Genomic DNA, 16,001 nt, shown 5'->3' with positions numbered 1-16,001 from the left:
GATTTAAAAAATACAGTGTAATCTTTTTTACTGAATAGTTATTTGTTGGTTGTGTGTAGAGAAGCATAGTCTGGGCTAGTGATGGACCACAGGGCTTCATTATCCTGCCTGTTGGGGAAGCAGTGGAGAGACAGGCTTTGGCCCAGCTGTGCTGAGTAGTATGATGGAGTTCTGTGTGTTCAGCTGTGCAGATACCTTGGTCAGCGCTGAAGCTGCACAGAGTGGTCACTGAAGAAACTGCCTCTCGGTGATGATAAGGTCCATCATGTTTGACTCATACAGAAGTAGTTAGAAATTTAAGAGTTATAAAAAGCTTCAACAAAACCTCAGTTTTCCTCTGTAGATGGAGATTGAATGGTGCTGGATACCCACACCATGGCAAGAAAAACCTCATAGGACCTCTGCTCAGTTTGGGACGAAAATGCATCCCATGCTGGGGGAGTTCACCAGAGGCCAGTGCGTGTTGCTGGGAATTTGAGGCTCATATAGTACACTACATATAGCAATCACCTTTGGCTCAAGGACAGCAATGGAAAGTTATCACTGTCAGGTTGTTTCTTACTTGGATGTGCATAAACAAGTTCTTCTCTGTGTAGGATTGTTTCAAAGTGTGCCTAGGAAAGTCACGCATGTACTCAGGAAGGAGAGCCTCAAGGTGTGCCTAGTGTAACAAGGAGGCCGGTTTGTTTGTGTTTTCTGTCCTGCCCAGTTCCCACAGCTGTTTAGCCCCAAAGGAAATCACACAGAGGTCTCCATAAGTTATAAGCTGACTGGCCCATTAGCTCTAGCCTCTTACTGGCTAACTCTCACATCTTGATTAACCCATTTTTCTGATCTATGTTTGCCCTGTGGCTCAGTGCCTTTTTCAGTGGGGCAGATCACATCCTGCTGCTTCAGTGATCTGGGCAGGAGTGGGAGGAATCGGCTTCCTCCCTCCCAGAATACTCCTGTTCTCATTGCATCATTTCCACTTCCTGTCTGGTTTTCCGGCCTACACCTCCTGCCTGGCCAATCAGCTTTTATTTAAAACATGACTGACAGATTACAGACAATTCTCCCACACCAGCCTAGCAAAGCCATGAATGCACTCCCAGAAGGAGAGCTTCAAGGTGTTCCTATGAAGGCCATGAATGTGCTCCAGGAAGGAAAACTAAACTGTCCTTGTGTTCTGAGCCTGAGCACAGACACTGTCATTTGTTCTTTCTATCCACACGCAGGCATGAGTTTACCACCCTGATCTTCCTGTGGGGTAAGCCAGACTTCACAGGCAGCCTGTGATCGAGCTTGGCTCAGCCCTGTGTCCTGCTGATTCGAATCCCGCTTAGACTCCTTTTCCTTGCACGTCCTCATTTGCCATCTTGTGTTGGCTGGCAGCAGGAGAGTCAGAGCTGACAGGCATTGTAAAAAGCTGGAGGTGTTACCCTGTGAGGCAAGGAGCCGTGCCATACAGGTAAGTCCCTCTGAGCTCGGCCATCTATTTCTGTCCACTTTAAATCTCCCATCTGTCTGGTGAAAAGCGTTTCTAAAGCTTTCAGAAGAAAATGCTTTGTGATTCCCAGCTCTAGGCAAGCTTGCCTGTTTTTCGTAGATAGCTGTAAAATATGTCTTTTAAGGCAAATTATCTGCTTTCTTCCACTTAGATGTTTACACAAACACACCAACAAAGAAATGTTTTGGAAATCCTATCGTCTTAGTCTGAGGGAAGAGCAGGTACTTTCTGTCCCCAGCTGCACTGAATTAGACAAACAGCAAGCAAACACACAATGACCACTGAGAAACAAAAGGTAAGGTGAATGTTTGATTATACATACCTTCTCTAAGTCTATTCCTAGTAGCAAATTCCCGTTTTATTTTTTTTTTATAGTTCCTGTTAAGTCTAGGAACCCTAAGTTTTCTACACGTACAGAATGCCAATGTTTCCCAGCAGAGGGACAGGTATTATTTTTTAAATCCTTGAATAAATACTAAGATGGGTAGTCTTGGTTTCCAACTTAAACAAAATACCCAACATTCCACAATGTATACTTTGTCCACCATGCCATGTCAGAAGCAGCAAATTTATACATATTCTGTAGTCAATTAAAACAAATAAATACATAAAGTGAAAAGCTATAAAATATAATGACCAACCTTCCTGGTAGAGTCTAGCTAGATGTGTTTGTGTCTTGGAAGAGAAAAGTAACTCTTAGGAATGTCATCACCTTTGACCCCAGGAACATATAGTCTTTAGTGCTCTTTGTACCTTTTCCTCCCAAATTCAGCCATAAGAGTATTTTTTAAAAAAATTGTACCAATGGTCTTCTCTATTAGTCCCCTCTGAGTGATTAGATTTAGCATTGCATGAGTTTTCACAGTTCAGGAAGACACGGACACTTCAGAGGCCTGACTTTGATATTCCCTGTGGAGAGGCCAGACCCAGACCCTCTGGCATCATCTAGGTGAACCATGGCACCTCCAGGCCTGGAGTCTGCTGTGCTCATACCCCTGTAGCTTGGGCGTCTGGAACCAGGGAATTCTGAGAGAGGACATTCTAAGTCCTTCGGAAAAATCCAATCTTTGTATATTTCTTCTGAGAAGAATGAACATAGCCTTTAAAAGGCACAGAGTCTTTTTTACATTAAAAGCCTTCAGATTCTATTTGAACTGTTCCTTCCTTGCAAGGTACAATGTCCTGGCTGGGAAAGAGCTTTAATAACCAGTCACGATAGTCCTTTGCTTCTCTTTGCTTTGCCGGTGAAACATTAAGCATAATCTGATGTGTCAATAGAGCCACCTGAGGTGCTCGGGATCATTTTAATTCCTCTTACTGTCAAAACACAGTGTCAATACTGACACGAATTGCATTAAAAATATATGTGAAATCACCTGGAGAGCAGCATGCTTTGGTGATAGGTCTCTTTCAAAGCAACGTCTGTCAAAGATTCAATTTGAACTCTTCTTTTGCCTTTGAATTTCACAGAAAAGATCTTTCTTTAACTTGACCTGCTTTGCATCATTCAAACCCATCAGTGCAGGAAGCAGCTTTTCCCTTTCCCTGACCCTATGGGAAATATCGTACATTTCCAGTGTGTTCTCTGAAGTGGATGTGTAGAGTGACATGTGAGGGGATGATGTCACTCACAGTTGGTGACTAAATACTGCCCTGGGACTAGCAGAGTGTGCTTCAAAGGAAGAGGCAAGAAACAGGGACGATGCATACAAGTTTCTCATGTATTCTACTTGGCACACACATCAACTCCTCTGATGAGTGCTCAAAACAAAGGGATATAAATAAAACTCAGAGATTTTGTTCACAAGCAATATAAGCTTAAGTATGAGTGTATTTCCCATATAATACACCACAGTCCCTAGGTTTTAGAAAAAGTAACATGGGCTATATAATATTTAAATGAACGTTACTATAATTTGTAAAATGTATATAATATGTAATAAATGTGCTCACTAAATTTGATGTAGATTTAATTTTCTATATCACAAAAAATGGAAAACCAGATAAAAGTGTTTTATCTGTTCATAAATGCCATACACATTGGCACATGGCACAATGGAATCACCCAAGTGACTTTTATAAATATATTATCCTGTTATAGAAAAATAAAATGATATTCAGGTATTACTTAGCAAATAATTTACTTAAGAGTGTGAGAGGTTCATGAATGTGTGTGTAGGAGACATACACTTGACACACACTCTTTTCTTGTTTGCAAAGACTTTAGGGATAAATGACCAGTTGAACTAAGAAATGAAGTCCATTCATTTTAAACTCCAAAGCACTAGATCCTACCGACAATAACGACAAGATTTGTTTTTAAGATCTACAAATGTGTTTTTTTTTTTAAAAAAACTTTGCTACTGTTACTTCCCCATCCCTATGTGTGCACCTGCAGTTTTGGTGTGATGGACAGCTTGTGTAGATAGATAGATAGGAAAAGTTAATCCCTGGACCCTGACCTTTGTCCCTGACTTGTTCTTCAAGAGAAAGTGTGATCAATGCCAAATATTGTGGGCAATGGAAATCTGCGGTAATGTTTGCAGTGCTGGAGCCTGAGCCTCAAGTTTTCTGTCAGCTATTCTTTGCTCTGCTCATACGGAGTGGGTTGAACCACATACAGAACAAAGCATCTGATGACAGTGAATCTTTAAAAAAAATTGATTAAAATACAGTTACATAATTTTCTCCTTCCCCTTCCTTCCAAGTCTTCCATGGCCCCCTCTCTCTCAGGATCAAGGTCTTTATTTCTATGATTATTATTGCTACACACACATACAACTTGCTGAGTCTCTTTAGTGTTGTTTGTATGCATATGATTTCAGGGCTGACTATTTGATATTTGATAACCAATTAGGGGGCTCATTTCTGGGAAAGACTAATTCTTCCTCTCCCAGAAGTCATTAGTTACCTGTAGTTTTTGTCTAAGACTTGGGCCCCGTGAAATTCCTCTGAACCACATTAGCGTGTCCATTGATGTCCTTGTTCGGGTCTTGTTTTAGTGGGGATACTCTTGAAAGAATCATGTTTGCATCCTTCCTGTCATTACTAAGGGACTCACTCTCACAGCAGACTTCCTAGTCCTTTGGTTATTGCGGTCTTCCTGTCCTCTCTGCTCTTATGCCCCTGAAGCGTAGGTACAGGTGTTGTGTTGCAGATGTCTAAGTTGGGCACTTCATGTTAGTTGATTCTCTGCGTTTTTACCAGGTGTGGTTTTCTGGAATGGTCTTTACTGCAAAGAGAAGCTGCTTTTCTGAGAGGTGAGAGCTACACTTACCTGTAGGTGTAAGTATGGCTATTTAGAATACACTTAAGAACTACATTGGTGGTGGTAGGCCCTCTTCTAAGATCCATGATCTTTCTAGCCCTGGGTAGTTGACTAGGTTTCTGGTGTCCAGCATGGTTTCCCTCCTGTTGAGCAGGTCTTAAATAAAATTAGATATCTCTTAGTTACCAAAAAGATATGAGTGCCTTTATTGCACCTTTACGGATATCTTGCCATGCTGGTTTTGTTGTGGTTCATAGAAAAGCTCCTACTGCTTTCCAGGCATATTATTTTAACATAGAATGTCAAGTGGAAAAAGTTTACTGGTGATTGTCAAAGGATCAGTTGTCGTGTTAGCTATGAAGAACTGAGTAATTACGACACAAAGTGGGGGAGTGTGGGCATAAATTGTCCCATCCTTGTTTGCATACTAGGATGTTGCTTTTCCTGGGAGTCTAAAGCAAGGTTCTTATCACAACATAGTCCTGAATATAGCTCTGAATTTGCTCAGTTCTTTTATGAGGGACTCACCACAAGGATGGGCTTAGATTGGAGGCGCTATAAATGATATACAGGGTCAGGTAGTTTTGAAGGAAAGAAACACTGTGCTCTAGAAATTAGAACATTGTCCAGACTGTCATATATGGATTAGCAAATTAGAAGTCATTCTTGTCCTCAGCTCCCTCTCATCCCTCCAAAGTAACATTTCCTCCAAAACATCAAGCAGATTTCTTAGTTACAGTTGGACTTTTTCTTTGGACTGCCAACAAACTCCCACATAAAGACATGGAAACTTATTATTAATTATGAATGCTAGGACTTAGGCTTGTCCCACTAGCTCTTTTAGGTTAATTTATCCTGTTTCCATTCATCTACATTTTGCTTCAGAGCTTTTTACCTTTCTTTCATTCTGTATGTCCTACTTTCGTGCTTCCTCTGTGTCTGGCTGGCTGTCCCCTGGAATCTCCCTGGTGTCTCTTTTTTTGAGCCTAAATTCCTCCTCCTACTTACTCTCAATGCCCAGAAATTCTGATTATTCCTCCTCCTTTGCTATTCAGTATTTTTTAATTAGACTAATAAGGTTCCTTAGGCAGGCAAGGTAAACAAATGCAGCACATCTTTACATAGTTCAACTAACATTCCACAGCACTTAGTTCCTCTCCGAACGCGACTGTTCCTAGAGTCTCCCTCACTTTGTGTCTCGATTATTTTCTAGATGACTGGAAGTTACCATTTCAGGTTAGTCTTCAGTGTGACTTAACCTAGGGTCTTGTGCATACTAGACTAGTTCCCCACCACTGAGATATATCCTTTGCCGTTTTTGTGTTCATTTTTCTGTGGGGAGCAGAAGAAGCCTTGAGTGAATGTCTAAAGAGAAGATGAAGTTCTGATTCCATGTGTATTGCTAACATGGCCTTGGTTATATCAAGGATCAAGTGCTTCAGACATATATAAATGGTAAAGCCTTTCTCCTCGGTCAGCCTCGGAAGAATAGCAGAACCTTCCTCTGGTCTAAGTGTGAACATTGATAGTGTGTACAAGTATGAGTGTTTTCAAATGTGTGCAAAAACTAGCAGCCATAGCTTAGCTTTCTCCTCCCAGATGTTTGCATCCTGAGACTTTTCCTTACAGAAAACTGCATATATATTCAACATCCTGAGACTGTTCCCCTGCAGAGAACTCCTACCAATAGTAGCTAACTCTTTCTCCTGTGATATATATAATCAATCAACATCCTGAGACTGCTCCCCTACAGTGAACTCCCACCAAGAGTAGCTAACTCCAAATTGTTGCCTAGCTGGTGCCACTATACTAGAGTGCACATAGCCCACCTGACCCCAGCTTTTCTGTCTATGTGTCTATGGTCTGTGTTTCTGTCATTTTTCATTCCTTTGCTGACCCTAGTCAGAGTTCTAGGTTCCAAGCTATTCCAGATGCAACATTTTTTTCCCAAGATATGCCTCCTTAACTTGTCCAGGCTAGTCTTGAGTTCATGATCTTCTTGCTTCAGTCTCTGAGAATCTGGAATTGCAGACCTGTGTCTCCATGCTTTGTTAACGTCATTTGTTTAAGTAATCTATCGTGTTCCTCCAAACTGCACTGTTTTCTAAGACTTCATACTCTGCACGGTCTTTCTGACAACACACTCATCATTCTCCTTACATTTTCTACCTTTTTCTTTTGTACCCCCGAGTCATTCTTTCAGAATCAGAATTATATCAAGTCCTCCATTCGCTAGTCTGATTTAAGATCCCTCTCTGAGTGTTCATGGCACAACAGCTTGTTTTAGCTTTAGCCTTCCTTCCTGATTTATTATAGGTACCTCTTGACAATTGTCTCTATAACTCCTGCCTTTCAGAAGGTAAGTCCCTTGAAGCAAAGGGACCAATATATTGTGTTTTGTTTTTCTTTAAAATCAGAATCTGGAATAGAGTATGTTTGAATCAAGGTTTTTTTTAAAATTATATAATAGATATAAAATTATTTTTAAAAGTATATTACTAAGTGGCATGTGGCCAGTTAAAACATGTGCATTTATGTGATTGTTGGTGACAGATGTGCTTCTGAAGAATTCCCTTTCCTGCACCTCCCCACCTTTACCAACACCAATTTTGATATGATAATCCTAACTCAATTTGAGATGAAACAGCTAAATATTTGCAAGTCATTTTATTTTTAAAATTACATTTATTTCCTATTTTTCATTTATGCACATTGAGTATGTGCATATTAACTATGTGAAGGCAGTTCTGAGAGTCCTCTGAACCAGAGCCACAGTGTTTGCAAGTAGCTTGATATCAGTGCTAGGAAACAAACTTTGGTCCTTTGCAGGAGCAGCAACTTCCCTTTAGTGCCGAGCCATCTTTCCAGACACAAAAGCTGTTTATGAATACAATTATAATTTTTGCTGTTGGGAGAGAGCACTTTCCCCTTCATCTGTTTTTTTTTAACTTTTGGAGTAAAGGAGATACATTTCAGAATAATGATAAAATAAATTAACAGTCATAAAAGGTTCCCTACAATTCTCATAATATACATGACTTCATGTAACAACCCCACTTAAAAGGTTTTATTTAAATTTTCTTTACATTTTTATTGCTTGAAATTATAATATAATCACATTATTTCCTTCTTTTCTTCTCCATTCCAACCCCCCCCCCCTTGTGCACTCCTTCTCTCACTCACAAATTCATGGCCTCTTTTTTCACATATATATACACACACATATATATTATATATATAATTTATACATGCACAATACACACATACATGCCTAAATGCAACCCACTCAATCTATATAAAGTTACATACATGTATATAATTTCAGGGCTACCATTTGGTATTCAGTAGCTATTTGGGGAGCTCCTCACTTAGGAATAACATTTCTCCTGTTCTTAGCTCTCCCCAGTTGCTTGCAGTCCTGTCTAGTGTTGGTCCCCACAAACTTTCTCCTTCCATCTTAGCATGTCCATTGGTGTCATTGTTGTTAAAGTCTTGTTTAGGCAGCCATGTTAATGAGACTGCATGAGTGTAGCCTCTCTGACATTTCTATGAGACAGTCTCATGGAAAATGTCCTGTTTTTGTTCCTCGAACTCTTTCTGCCTACCTCTTTTGCTGTGATCCCTGAACCTTACATGTAGGAACTGTGTTGGAGGTATATTACTTGGGATTTGGCACCGCACAGTCACTTGTTCTTTGAATTTTAATTTGTTGTGGTCTCCAATAATGGTGCCTATCTATTGCAAGATAAAGTTTCTTTGATGAGGAGTGGAAACTGCTCTTATTTGTGGGTTTAAGGAAACACACAATTGATAACACACACTGTAGAGGATGTGGGTGAAAGGGAACCCTGATTCTCTGTTTGCAACTTGGTCCAGTCACTGTGGAAGTCAGTGTGAAGAACCTGCAAAAAGCTAAAAATATATCTACCATATGACTTTGCTATATTGCTACCTTGCTATTTTCTCCAAAGACCTGGGCATCCTACTCCACAGATACAGATACTTACTCAGCCATACTTATTGCCACTCTGTTGACAGTAGTTAGGAAATTAAAACAACCTAAATCCTTCAGCTGATAGATGGATAATGAAAATTATATATATATATATATATATATATATTATATATATACTCTTCAGAATATATATACTCTTCTGGAATACTCTTCAGAACCAAAGAAAAATGAAACCATGAAATCAGCAGATACATGGATAGAACTAGGAAACATCATAGTGAGTGAAGTAACCCAGGTCCAGGAAGACAGATTTTACATGTTCCTTCTTATCTGTATTTCCTCGCTCTAAGTCTTCAGAAGTGAGCATATAACCTGGAGTAACAGAAGAAGTTAGGAAAGTAAAAGATAGCCAGTGTGGGGAGCAAGGGGAGCAAGGGAGAGAAGAGAACAGAGTATATACAATTTGAAGTGGGAGGATGGGAAAACTGTGGAGGGAAGGGTGATGAATATAGAAGGAGGGCGAAAAAACAAAGATATTGAAAAATTGGTAAGCCATCATATTTATTTATCTGACTTATAATACAGTTAAGCCTGTGTATACATATACACATATACTTACATATACATAAAAGTGTCAATGATATTTCCTCATCTGAATTCACAGTATTCCCCAAGGTCTATACACCAACCACCCCAGCCACTAAGTATTAAAAGCCCCCTTTTGCATTGTTGGTTAGGGTTGTTCAAGGGAATCCCCAAACACTATAAGCCACTGTTATTTCCCTCTCTAGTGACTCAGAGGTAGATGGTAATTTCATGTTGCTGAAGATGCAATGCATTTCAGACACAGGACCCAGGACCAGAAATATATCTAATATGAAAACGTCCTCCCTGAAGACTAGCTCCAATGGTACAAGAAGTTATCATCCAACCTTCCAAGAGAGGGAAGCAGCCAATAGTCATACCCACCTGTGGTGCCTGTGACCCACAGCAACAACCAACGTGGCAGCAGTGGCATGCGGTATCTTGTGGTAGGAAACAGATTGGACTTATTGGCTTCTCAACTTGAGGCAAACTGCCTGCTGTTGGAAACAGGCAACTACCAAGGGCTAGTGAAGTAATGGGTTTTGGAGAAAAAACTACAACTGGGACTTTACTAACACTGGCACAGTAATCATCTGTGTTCTAAACACCCTTATGCCCACAGATGAGTGGAGTTCTCACCGTTCCTCTCATTTTCAAGAGGATGGATTTCTTCCATTTTTCCCTCAAGCCTTTTGATTCTTTTCTAACAATTCCTTGTAAAGTAAGGAAAAACAATCAATTGTTGTCTTGTTCAGCTTATTTCCTTTTTTCATCAGCCAACTCTACTCCATGTCTTAAACTTTACGACATTGGTCCGTTGCATAGGAAAGCCTGAGGTCTTCACTACCTCTGACAAGATGAGTATCACAGTTGTTTCCTTCTTCTTCCCTCATCTCCCTTCTCTGTATGCAGGTGTCCAAGCAAAGACCTGAGATGGATGTTAAAAGTCATCCTAGGTCACTCTTTCACCTTACTCAGTGAGCATGTCCTCTCGAACTCAGAGCTCTGTAGTGTGGTTATCTTGCTAGCAGCTTGCTCTGGTTATCTCGTTTCCACTTCGGAGGTGGAATTCTAGGTGGGTTTCCAGCATTTATATGGGTGCTGCAGTACTGGACTCTGGTCCTCACACCTTTGTGGCAAACAGCTTCATCACCGAGCCCTCCCCCGACCACATGGTCTACTTTTGACATTCAAAACTCAGAAACACAAACACAGTGTTTTCTCTTTTAAGCAGAACTTACATTTTCTCTCTGTGTGTATATCATTGAAAAAAAGGATTCCAAATATGCAAGATATATAAAATACATTTTCCAGAATTAGATTTAGGAGTACCTCTAGGTTTACTAGTATATTTGGTAGTCCCTCTCGAGTGTACTAATATACTTGAGAACAAGAGTCAGTGTGCTACTGTGATAGCAATTGTACACTTGTTACATTTCACTTCATTTTTATTTGTTTATTTACTTACTAGGGAATGGACATAGAGACTCACGCATGGTAGGCAAGAAGACTATGGTTGAACTACATCTTTAGTCAATGCTTATAGCTATTTTTGCTTCACTGCTTTTTTAAGTCAGCATACAAGATAATGGATTTTGTTTTTTGTTTTAATTGACTTTTAAAGTCAGCATACTGAGTAACATGTCTTTTTTTGAATTTTATAATACATATCACTTTCATCAGTTGTAATTTTCTCCTGTCTGTCAATGTCTTCCTTGTATTCTTTGCCCTAGCCTCTGTCTCATTGTCTTTGCCTCCCAAAGTAGAACTCCTTTCTGCTCTCATCATCCATGGTATATCACCCTCCCCTTCCTTCCCTAAGAGCACTTCTCCCTTCTCATTATTACCTTTCCAGTTTTGTGATCTCTCTGTTTCTCTCTCTCTCTCTCTCTCTCTCTCTCTCTCTCTCTCTCTCTCCCTCTCCCCCTCTCTTTCTCCACACATACTTGTACACAAAATTTTAAATTTTAAATGTAAGTTCTGCTTAAAAAAGAAAATACACTATTTGTTCTTCTGAATTCATTTTATTTTCCTCAACAGAGTGGTATCTAATTTCAATAATTTTCTGGAAATAACAGATTTCATGCTTCTTTATAGCTAAATAAAATTTCCTTGTATGTATGAACCACATTTAAAAAAATTGTTCATCTGGTGAGGTACATCTAAGCTGTTCTCATTTCCAATCTGTTGTGAATAATGAAGGCGTAAACATGGTTGTACAAGTATTTCTGTGCTATGTTGACTTAGAGTCCTTTGGGAATATATGTAAGAATAATATAGCCAACTCATATTGTAGATTTGTTTTCAGTTTCCTTAGAAGTTACATACCAGTTTCAGAGTGTATACATCAATTTACACACTACACTCGTGTTTATGAGTTTTTTTTTTATTCTCAAAACCTCACTAACTTTTGTTGTCACTGAGTAGGGTGAGACAGAATTTATATGGCATGTTTTGTTTTTCTTTAAAGCATTATATCTTGAGATTATAATATAACTACATCATTTTTTGAATTCCCTTCAAACCCTCACGTATACCCCTATTTTCTCTCTTTCAAATTCATGATACCTTTTTTTCATCTTTTTTATGATCTCTTTTAAATTAATGTCTATAAACAGTTTTATTTTACATTTCCCTAATGGTTAAAGATATTGAACATTTGACTTCAAGCATTTACTAGACATTTGTATTTCATTTGTTGAGAATTGTATTTCCAGTTCAATAGTCCACTTACTGATGATATGACTTTTTCCCCCAGTTCTCTCAGTACTTTACTTATTCTAGATTTTAATTAAACCCCTTGTTAACATGTAGTTGGCAAAGGTTTTTTTTCCACTTTGTAGACTTTCTCTTCTTTCTTGTGTTTGTTTCCTTAGCTTTGAGGAAATTTTTAAATTGCCTTTAATTCCACCTGTTAGTTCAATTTAGAAAATTTTAGTGTGCTTAAATTAATTTTTAGTAGTTTAGTCATTTTTATTTTGTGTGAATTGATGTGTTTTGCTTTTATGTGTGTTTGTATGAGGGTATTGGATTCCCGAAAACTGGTGTTACAGATAGGTGCAGGCTGCCATGTGTTTGTTGGGAACTGAACCCGGGTCCTCTGGAAGAGCAGCCAGTGCCTTTTTCCACTGAACAATCTCGCTAGTTCCCATTTGTTAATTCTTTGTCATTTCAGAAAATCCTTGTCTTGGAAGATTCTTCTCAAGCAATTTCATGTCAATGTTAATATTTTGGTCCATTTCCAATAGACATTTGTGGAGATTGTGTGAGATAGATTTTATTTTTCCATACATGGAAATCTGTTTCCTGGCATTTTATCCTTTTTCCAGTGTATGCCTTTATGTACTTTGTCAAAAATTAGTTGACTGTAGCTATTTGGGTTTATTTGCCAATCCTTTATTCTATTCCATTAGTCTACATGCCTAATTTTGTGCCAGCCCCATGCTGTTCTTGTTACTCTGACTCTGTAATGTAGTTTGAAATAAGGTATTGGGTCACCCCTCTAGCAGTGCACTCTTTGTCCAGCGTTGTTTCAGTAGGGCATTTTTGTGATTCTATACAAATTTTGGAATTGTTTTTCTAGTTTTATGAGCAGTTGGATATTTGTTGCTGTAGGATATGTGTACACTATGTGAAGATATATTACTGTGTTTTGTGTCATAATAAATTGAATAGTCAATAGCTAGGCAGGAGGTGAAACAGAATTTCCAGGCAGAGAGTGAATTCTGAGAGGAACAAAAGTGGAGTTGTGAATCAGACGCAGAGAGGAAACAGAAGGTGGAAGATGGAAGAGAGGTAATGCCACACAGTAGGTCATAGACTATATAAAAGGCTTAATTTAAATTATAAGAACTAGTTGATATAAGTCTATGCTAAAAGATAAACTTTCATAATAAATAATGAGTCTCTAGGTTATTAATTGTGGGTTGGTCATCAAAGACAGTCCAATATAAAGATTGCTACATATGGCATTCAATGTCTATATCCACATACAGCCTGAGAAAGCTTAAAATGAAAGTTCTGAACAAGCATCTTCCTGGTACAGCTCCCTGGCTCCTGGGATCTCTCAGGTAGGCTCTGTGTCCAGAGGTGTGGTTCTTATAAGAGGCTCAGCTATGGGGCTGAACACTTGAACAGCTATCACTGGGTACAAATGCCGGCTGCAGGCAGACACAGCAAATTACCAGAGCTGAACCAGGAAAATGAGGATCCAGGGCTGGTACCCATGACATGAGGTGTTCCCACAGAACCAAGTGGGGCAGAGCCAGCTGCCAGGCCATATGCTAAGTGGAACCATGCAGTAGAGGAGCTAGTAACTTCTTAGCAGTTAAAAGTTAGGCTCACTTGGTAAAACAAACAACAAAACAAACAACCAAAACCTGTAGACAAGCAGGAAAGTCAGGTCCAGACTGAGAACAACCTCTGATCATATACATTGTGCTTAAAAAATTTGCTTGATACTGAATAAAGAAAGGAAAATGAGTATAGACATAGAAAAATAAATAATCAGTTTAAAAATAACAAAGCAAAGTCTTTAAAGGGAGAGTAAAGTAACACTGAAAGAAAAATCCATGTAAAGATGGAAAATACACAAGGTGTCCAGATCTTGTATGGTGCTTTGTTGCTTTTGAGTTTTTAAAATGCTAATAAACAAAAAACAGTAGCTGCTAAGAGACATTGGATTATATAAACACCTAAATTAAACCAGTCTATGTTTTTTTTTGTTATAAATGTCTTAACTTTAAGATGGAAATCACAAAATATGTTACATTTGGAGAGATGTGTGCTTTTGTTTTCACAGGAAAGGAAAAGCTATGGATTTCTTCAAGGTTAATAGAGGTCAGTTTTGACCTTGGGAGACCTTCTGAAAACCTTGACTACAAACACAAAGGAAGAAAAACAAGAAAAAATATAGGACAGGTACAGGTGACTTATATGCTGATCCGTCTGCTAGGGGAACAGCTCTGAGACTGGATGAGACATGATACATCTTGTTGGATACAGAGTCCTTGTGACTTATTACTGCAAGTCATCCTTTCATATTGTATGAATAGAGGCTTTGTTATAAAGTCCAAATGGACTTATAAAGTTAATAGATGCCTTCTACCTACTCAAACATAGAACAAAATCATCTTTAGCTGGCATGTACAAACCACACATTCCATACTTGTATTACAATACAGATATATATTTTACCTTTTAAAATTTGTGTGTTTTCAGAAGAAAGGATCAAATACCAATGAACACAAGTAGTCTAAGTGATCCAGCCTCTCAGAATGCCTTTGTTCCAGTTTGGTCAAAATTCTGCATCCAGAAGAACTTCAAAGCTGCTAACTGAGGTGGTACAGCCTCACAGATTACTCTATCTGGAACTTTAGACAAGCCCTGCACTTTCCCATTACACAGAGACTGGACACCAAGCATTACAGCTCGTTTCCCCAGGACTTGACCATTATCCCAATTTTCCAAGGATCCTATAAAGATGCTGTTACCTTCAGACAAAGGAAATGATTTTAAAAACATGACAAGGGGAAGGGGTAGGTGATTATGGATGTTTGTCATCATATGGGGGGGTGTTTGTAGATTGTTACTGGTCGGGTAATAGAGGAAACTAAGCAAGGGAGATTAGATACAGAAATCTCATTCTGAAGGGAAAGTGGCTATAGTAAAGAAATAATAGGGAAAAGGGTAGATTATTGAATCTTCTTTTAAACTAAAAAGCACCTACTGGTCTTAAATATTTAACATTGGTATTAATTTTTGTATATTGATATAAGTTTAAGATTATTTTTGTTTACTATATCTATGTTTATGTTCTTGTTTAAGGTATTGTACATATGCATCTCATATAAAAATGCAATGTAAACATCTAGTCCTTGAAAGTTATAATTACAGATTATTTAGAATAATTTATTTTTATTTTTATTTATTTATTTATTATTTAGAATAATTAAGAAAAACAAGTTAGTAGTTAGTCATCTAGCAATCAAGTTTGTGACCATGTTAGGTATATTTTCAAAGTCAAAAAGATATATTTTAGATAAACAGACAGTCTTCTAACACTTCAGAGACCTACAGAATATGACATTTAAGATATTTTAATAGCATAAGACTTTTTGTGGCAGCAAAACACGTCTGCTCATGGCACCATCAACTTACTTCAAAGAAAGGATGGGCATTGAAGAGCTTCTGTATGGAGTTTACTTTCATTGTGGCAAAGTTAGCCACTGGGAAAGAAACTGCTTTTGACTCAGCTGCTGGCCATATGCTGTCCAAACTGTATAAGCAGTACACAAAAGAAGGTGACTACTGGCTTGCCAAGACAAGGTAGGAGAGTCCTTTGAAATTTCTTCTTCACAAAAAAGTCTACCAGATATTCTAGGCTGATAGGCTGAAGATGTATGTCCCAACATTGGAGAGAAACTTTAGGTGACTACAGTTGTTTGCTTTGCAATTTCTGTTTACATCAGGTAATAGTATATCCTTCTCTGATCTCTGATATTATTGAAGACTATTTACAGTTTTCCTTGTTACCAAATTCAAAAATGAAACTCAGAAAAGAGGTGCAAATTTTATAAGGGTTGAGAGATATAAAAGCTTAACTTTTTTATCTAAGAAAATATTCTGAGGTCTAAAAAGATAGTCTTAGGTTGGTAATATGAGTTAGGCTAGAAAGGGAATTAGATACAAAACTTTGGACTCAC

This window comes from Myodes glareolus, chromosome 3 (assembly GCF_982192425.1).
Source record: "Myodes glareolus chromosome 3, mMyoGla1.1, whole genome shotgun sequence".
In the NCBI taxonomy this organism is placed as follows: domain Eukaryota; kingdom Metazoa; phylum Chordata; class Mammalia; order Rodentia; family Cricetidae; genus Myodes; species Myodes glareolus.
This window is presented reverse-complemented; position numbering follows the sequence as displayed.